The sequence below is a fragment of the Lissotriton helveticus genome, chromosome 6 (assembly GCF_964261635.1).
Source record: "Lissotriton helveticus chromosome 6, aLisHel1.1, whole genome shotgun sequence".
NCBI classification, from domain to species: Eukaryota; Metazoa; Chordata; class Amphibia; order Caudata; family Salamandridae; genus Lissotriton; species Lissotriton helveticus.
The window spans coordinates 1,923,217,084-1,923,225,208 of NC_136067.1; positions in this window are offsets into that span (position 1 = coordinate 1,923,217,084).

The following is an 8,125-nucleotide window of genomic DNA, read 5'->3' on the forward strand; positions in this document are numbered from 1 at the left end:
GAAAAAAACTCGGAGAAAAAGGACCATCGGGAAAGGGCTGAGAGGCAGGTGCATTCCCGGGCCCCTGGGGGCCCCGGCGGGCGGGCCCGGGTGCTGCCTGGCCCCGTCTCAGCATGGCCAGACCTCGCGGGGACCTGCCTGAGCAAACTCGGAGGAAAAGGCCCATCGGCAAGGGGGCTAAGCAGCAGGTGCGTACCCAGGCCCCTGGGGGCCCCGGCGGGAGGGCCCGGGTCCTGCCTTCCCCTGATTCAGAATCGCCAGACCACACGGAGGTCTGACTGACCCTCTCCCTAGTAATCCGGAGGAAAATTACCCCCCTTTCTTGTAATCCGTGCACTAGAGGTGACAGAGGGGACCCAAGGCGCGAAAGTACCCGACCTCCTGGAGCCCTCGCTGGGATCCGGGAGGCAAATGGCACCTCATCGGGACTTCCAGGGAAGTTCGGCCATCTGGTCGCCCCCATTGGAAAGCATTGCGGGCGACCAGATGGCCGAGGCGATCCGGGAGACCAGATGGCCGAGGGGATCCTGGAGACCAGATGGCCGAGGGGATCCGGGAGACCAGATGGCCGAGGGGATCCGGGCGACCAGATGGCCGGGCACGAAAGGGACGCCATCCGGTCGCCCCGTGCCCCCACGAAGGAGGGAGCGGGCGCCCGGGGCATGGCGGGCCGGAGGCCCGGGGCCCCAGCCGGGCCACAGCCATGGAGGCTGCCAGGGGCCGGCGGGCCCTCCGACCCGGGGCCCGCTTACACCTTGACAAGCAGGGGAGGCCTGCAAGGGACCGACGGACCCCTGTCCTGGGCCCTGGGTGGAGCGGCAGCCCGGGGGACCGGGCCCAGGGCCGGAGCGCCCGACCCGGGGCCCCGACCGGGCCCCTGGACCCAGCCGGGGCTCCCAGGCCCGGAGGCACAGGGGAAGCCTCCCCGGGCCCGCCGGACCCCGTCCCGGGCACCCTGCCCCGCGGCAGGACCCAGGACGGAGCCCGGGGTGGGGAGGCCACCCTCCCCGGGGCCCTCAGGGGCCCCGGATGGAGCTCCTGAACACAGACAAGCAAGGGGAGGCTCCCCGGGCACATCGGAACCCCTTTCCGGGCCCTTGGCAGTGCGGCAGGCTGGGAGACAGGGCCCAGGGCCTGAGCACCCGACCCGGGGCCCGCCCGGGCCCCTGGACCCAGCCGGGGCTCCCAAGCCCGGAGGCGCATGGGACGCCTCCCCGGTCCCTCCGGACCCCGTCCCGGGCACCCTGCCACGCAGCAGGACCAAGGACAGAGCCCGGGGTGGGGAGGCCGCCCTCCCCGGGCCCTCAGGGGCCCTAGCCACTGCTCCTGAACCCAGCCAAGCAAGGGGAGGCTCCCCGGGCACATCGGAACCCCTTCCCGGGCCCTTGGCAGTGCGGCAGGCTGGGAGACAGGGCCCAGGGCCGGAGCACCCGACCCGGGGCCCGGCCGGGCCCCTGGACGCAGCCGGGGCTCCCAAGCCCTGAGGTGCATGGGACGCCTCCCCGGTCCCTCCGGACCCCGTCCCGGGCACCCTGCCACGCAGCAGGACCAAGGACAGAGCCCGGGGTGGGGAGGCCGCCCTCCCCGGGCCCTCAGGGGCCCTAGCCACTGCTCCTGAACCCAGCCAAGCAAGGGGAGGCTCCCCGGGCACATCGGAACCCCTTCCCGGGCCCTTGGCAGTGCGGCAGGCTGGGAGACAGGGCCCAGGGCCGGAGCACCCGACCCGGGGCCCGGCCGGGCCCCTGGACCCAGCCGGGGCTCCCAAGCCCGGAGGTGCATGGGACGCCTCCCCGGTCCCTCCGGACCCCGTCCCAGGCACCCTGCCATGCAGCAGGACCAAGGACAGAGCCCGGGGTGGGGAGGCCGCCCTCCCCGGGCCCTCAGGGGCCCTAGCCACTGCTCCTGAACCCAGCCAAGCAAGGGGAGGCTCCCCGGGAACAACGGAACCCATTCCTAGGCCCTTGGCAGTGCGGTAGGCTGGGAGACAGGGACCAGGGCCGGAGCACCCGACCCGGGACCCGCCCGGGCCCCTGGACCCAGCCGGGGCTCCCAAGCCCGGAGGTGCATGGGACGCCTCCCCGGTCCCTCCGGACCCCGTCCTGGGCATTGAGCCATGCCGTTGGCCTGGAGATGGGTGCCCCGGACGCCCGGGGGGAGGTCTGTCTGGGACACATGGAGCCCGTCCTGGGCATTGAACCATGCCGTTGGCCTGGAGAAGGGAGCCCCGGACGCCCGGGGGAGGACTGCCCGGTACCCGTGGAGCCCTTCCCGGGTACTTTGCAACGCCGTTGGCCTCCTGGAGATGGGTGCCCCGAACGCCCGGGGGGTGGGCTGCCCGGGACCCGTGGAGCCCATCCTGGGCACTCTGACCTGCTGTTGGCCCGGGGGAGGGACCCCAGACGACCGGGACCCGTGGAGCCCGTCCTTGGCACTCTGACAAGCCGTTGGCCCGGTGAAGGGAGCCCCAGACGACCGGGACCTGTGGAGCCCGTCCTGGGCACTCCTGTATGCCGTTTGCCCGGGGAAGGGAGCCCCGGACGTCCGGGACCCGTGGAGCCCGTCCTGGGCACTCCTGTATGCCGTTGGCCCGGGGAAGGGAGCCCCGGACGTCCGGGACCCGTTGAGCCCGTCCTGGGCACTCTGAAATGCTTTGGCCCGGGGAAGGGAGCCCCGGACACCCGGGGGGGAGGACTGCCCGGGACCCGTGGAACTCGTCCTGGGCACTCTGACATGCCGCTGGCCCGGGGAAGGGTGCCCCGGATGCCCGGGGCCCGTGGAGCCCGTCCTGGGCACTCTGACAAGCCGTTGGCCCGGGGAAGGGAGACCTGGACGCCCGGAACCCGTGGAGCCCGTCCTGGGCACTCTGAAATGCTTTGGCCCGGGGAAGGGAGCCCCGGACGCCCGGGGGAGGACTGCCCGGGACCCGTGGAACTGGTCCTGGGCACTCTGACATGCCGCTGGCCCGGGGAAGGGTGCCCCGGATGACCGGGGCCCGTGGAGCCCGTCCTGGGCACTCTGACATGCCGCTGGCCCGGGGAAGGGAGCCCCGGACGCCCGGGGCCCGTGGAGCCCGTCCCGGGCACTCTGCCATGCCGTCAGCCTGGATGGAGCCCCGGACGCCCGGGGGGGCGAAGGCCCGGGACGCATGGAGCCTGTCCCGGGCACTCTGCCATGCCGTCGGCCTGGATGGAGCACCGGACGCCCGGGGGACGACTGCCCAAGAGCCATGGAGCCCGTCCTGGGCAATTTGACATGCAGTTGGCCTGGAGGAAGGAAGCTCCGGGTGGCCTAGGGAGGTGTTGCCCAGGCATATCCCATCTGGTCCCCATGGCAGAGAACCACCAACCCTGGAGGGGTGTCCGGGCATACCCTGCCCCATAGTAATCCGGAGGCAAATTACCCCCCTTTCTTGCAATCTGTGCACGCGAGGTGACAGAGGGGACCCAAGGCGTGAAAGAACCCGACCTCCTGGAGCCCTCGCTGGGATCCGGGAGGCGAATGGCACCTCATTAAGACTTCCAGGGAAGGTCGGCCATCTGGTCCCCCCCATAGGAAAGCGTTGCGGGCGACCAGATACCCGAGGGGATCCGGGCGACCAGATGGCCGAGGGAATCCGGGCGACCAGATGGCTGGGCATGGAGGTGAAGCCGCCTGGACTCTTCCCCACCCCGTCCCCGTCCCGGGATGAATGCCCGGGACGCATGGAGCCCGTCCTGGCCACTTGACGTCCCGTCCTGGGCATTGAACCATGCCGTCGGCCTGGAGAAGGGAGCCCCCGGACGCCCGGGGGAGGACTGCCCGGTACCCGTGGAGCCCTTCCCGGGTACTTTGCAACGCCGTTGGCCTCCTGGAGATGGGTGCCCCAGATGCCCGGGGGTGGGCTGCCCGGGACCCATGGAGCCCGTCCTGGGCACTTTTACATGCCGTCGGCCTGGAGGTGGGTGCCCTGGACGCCCGGGGGAGGCCTGCCCGGGACCCGTGGAGCCCCTCCCGGGTACTTTGCCAATGCCGTTGGCCTCATGGAGATGGGTGCCCCGGACGCCCGGGGGGAGGACTGCCCGGTACCCGTGGAGTCCTTTCCGGGTACTTTGCAACGCCGTTGGCCTCCTGGAGATATGTGCCCCGAACGCCCGGGGGGAGGGCTGTCCGGGGCCCATGGAGCCCGTCCTGGGCACTGTGACATGCCGTCGGCCTGGAGGTGGGAGCCCCGGACGCCCGGGGGAAGGCTGCCCGGGACCCGTGGAGCCCTTCCCGGGTACTTTGCCATCCCGTTGGCCTCCTGGAGATGGGTGCCCCGGACGCCCGGGGGAGGTCTGTCCGGGGCCCATGCAGCCCGTCCTGGGCAGTGTGACATGCCGTCGGCCTAAAGGTGGGAGCCCCGGACGCCCGGGGGAAGGCTGCCCGGGACCCGTGGAGCCCTTCCCGGGTACTTTGCCATCCCGTTGGCCTCATGGAGATGGGTGCCCCGGACGCCCAGGGGAGGTCTGTCCGGGACACGTGGAGCCCGTCCTGGGCATTGAGCCATGCCGCTGGCCCGGAGAATGGAGCCCCCCAGACGCCCGGGGGAGGTGTTGCCCAGGCATATCTCATCTGGTCCCCCGGGCAGAGAACCACCAGCCCTGGAGAGGTGTCCGGGCGTACCCTGCCCCTAGTAATCCGGAGGGAAATTACCCCCCTTTCTTGCAATCCGTGCACGCGAGGTGACAGAGGGGACCCAAGGCGTAAAAGAACCCGACCTCATGGAGCCCTAGCTGGGATCCAGGAGCCGAATGGCACCTCATCGGGACTTCCAGGGAAGCCCGGCCATCTGGTCGCCCCATTGGAAAGCATCGCGGGCGACCAGAGGGCCGGGATCGAAAGGACTCCCAGCTCCCCATCCATCCCAAGCCTTCGCGGTAGGGTTCCTGACTGCCTGCCCACGCAAGGCAGGGCTCTTGGACCCCGGCTGGGCCTCAGGCGCAGGTTGGACCACCGGAGCTCTAGGGCCCGGACGACCTGGGGGAGGAATGCCCGGGACCCGTGGAGCCCGTCCTGGGTACTTTGACATGCCGTCGGCCTGGAGGTGGGTGCCCCGGACGCCCCGGGGGAAGCTGCCCGGGACCCATGGAGCCCGTCCTGGGTACTTTGACATTCCGTCGGCCTGGAGGTGGGAGCCCCGGACGCCCGGGGGGAGGTCTGCCCGGGACCCATGGAGCCCGTCCTGGGTACTTTGCCAATGCCGTTGGCCTCATGGAGATGGGTGCCCCGGACGCCCGGGGGGCGAATGCCCGGGACGCATGGAGCCCGTCCTGGGCACTTTTCCATGCCTTCGGCCTGGAGCCCCCAGACACCCAGGGGAGGACCACCGTGAAAACCATGGAGCCCGACCCGGGCACTCTGCCATACCGTCAGCCTAGATGGAGCCCCGGACGCCCAGGGGACGAATGCCCGGGACGCATGGAGCCCGTCCTGGGCACTTTTCAATGCCGTCAGCCTGGATGGAGCCCCGGACGCCCGGGGGACGACTGCCCAGGAGCCATGGAGCCCGTCCTGGGCAATTTGACAAGCCGTTGGCCTGGAGGAAGGAAGCCCCGGGTGGCCTAGGGAGGTGTTGCCCAGGCATAGCCCATCTGGTCCCCATGGCAGAGAACCACCAGCCTCGGAGGGGTGTCCGGGCGTACCCTTCTCCCTAGTAATCCGGAGGAAAATTACCCCCTTTTCTTGTAATCTGTGCACGCGAGGTGACAGAGGGGACCCAAGGCGCGAATGTACCCAACCTCCTGGAGCCCTCGCTGGGATCCGGGCGGCGAATGGCACCTCATCGGGACTTCCAGGGAAGTTCGGCCATCTGGTCGCCCCATAGGAAAGCGTTGCGGGCGACCAGATGCCCGAGGGGATCCGGGCGACCAGATGGCCGAGGGAATCTGGGCGATCAGATGGCTGGACACGGAAGTGAAGCCGCCTGGACTCTCCCGACCCTGTCCCCGTCCCCGTGCCCGTGCCCGGGACGCATGGAGCCCGTCCTGGGCACTTTTCCATGCCTTCGGCCTGGAGCCCCCAGACACCCAGGGGAGGACCACCGTGAAAGCCATGGAGCCCAACCCGGGCACTCTGCCATGCCGTCGGCCTGGATGGAGCCCCGGACGCCCGGGGGACAAATGCCCGGGACGCATGGAGCCCGTCCTGGGCACTTTTCCATGCCTTCGGCATGGAGCGCCCCGACACCCTGGGGAGGACCACCCTGGAAACCATGGAGCCCGACCCGGGCACTCTGCCATGCCGTCGGCCTGAATGGAGCCCCGGACGCCCGGGGGACAAATGCCCGGGACGCACGGAGCCCGTCCTGGGTACTTTTCCATGCCGTCGGCCAGGAGCCCCCTGACACCCAGGGGAGGACCACCGTGAAAACCATGGAGCCCGACCCGGGCACTCTGCCATACCGTCAGCCTGGATGTAGCCCCGGACGCCCGGGGGACGAATGCCCGGGACGCATGGAGCCCGTCCCGGGCACTCTGCCATGCCGTCCCGACAAATTCGTACGGACTCCTAACCTTACGACACGGATCGGAATCGAGCCCTCTCTGACCCAGCAGTTTCAGGCGCCCGGGGGACGAATGCCCGGGACGCATGGAGCCCGACCCGGGCACACTGCCTTGCCGCCGGCCTGGATGGAGCCCCGGACGCCCGGGGGACGAATGCCCGGGACGCATGGAGCCCGTCCCGGGCACTCTGCCATGCCGTCGGCCTGGATGGAGCCCCGGACGCCCGGGGGACGACTGCCCAAGAGCCATGGAGCCCATCCCGGGCACTCTGCCATGCCGTCCCGACAAATTCGTACGGACTCCTAACCTTCCGACACGGATCGGAATCGAGCCCTTTCTGACCCAGCAGATTTCAGGTTGATTTGCTATATACTTTACGTACGATTTTATGGGGGCCGATTCCGATCCGGTACGTAAAAGCAAATACGACCGACATGTCGGACAACCACGTACACCCAGGGGATAGGACTGCCCGGGTCACATGGACCCCGTCCTGGGCACTCTGATCTGCCGCCGGCGCCGGGGATCGAACCGTGATCACCAGATGGGGATATCCCAAAAATCTGGCATGGATACGGCCCGCCAGGACAGGTTTGGGCACCCCTGTGAGGGACCGCAAGATATCTGTGCCCAGCCTCAAATGCTGGTATCTTGTCAAGAGAAAGGGAAACAAGTCAGGACTGTATCAACAAGCCCTATCCAGGGCTACAAAATGGATCAGCACCCCAAATGCACATGTTTCACAGAGAGCCATAGGATGGTGAGCAGATATACGTCACCACCATCCACAAGAACTCCATAGCTTCACAATTTAAAATCTGACGGGTTATTTCTTCGAAGATTATTACTAGACATACATTTTTGTAGTTTAGAAGCCACAAAATTTGCATTTACAGTTTGCAGGTTTCAAAGTTGTAAGAGGGTTTTCACAGAAGGGAGGTAACTTGCCAATCTTTCAATTTCATCAGTTGAAGATTCTTCAGATGGGCCATCAGAAAGTGTGAATATCATTGGGGCGAAGTTTGTCAGTTGAATGCAAAGACAAACACTTAATCGCACAATATTTGGCCTTTTTAACTCAGTCTATCCTACCGTCTGCCTACTGATGCCAGCTTCAAGGGAATGGGAGTTGTGCTGAATCAAGCAGAATTCAGGCCTGCAAGAAATATTGCCAAAACCAGCTACATTGCCAGCTCGGAATGATGAACTGTGCCATGTGCCGCAGAGCTTCTGGGTGCTAGTTTAGTTACAGCACACTCAACATCATCAACATGGATCTAATGGCACTGCTTTTGGCTAGATTATGAGGACATCAGGGCATCACAGCTGAGGGACCCCAGCATCTCTGCTATCCTGAGTGCCAAGAATTGTCCCAAATCCTCAACATCCCTCAGGGGTCTTCACCCAGGACCCAGCATCATTTTCAGCTATTACGGCACGCCGCTACCCCCCAATAATATACGGAAATGCAGTGGAAGCCATTACACAAAGAGAGCTGGGCTTCGGACAACAAAATCCTCCTTTTCCATTCCAAATACAGCGTTACTGACCCCCCCCCCCTAGCCATGGATACAGAAAAACATTTCAATTGCAACTGTGTATAC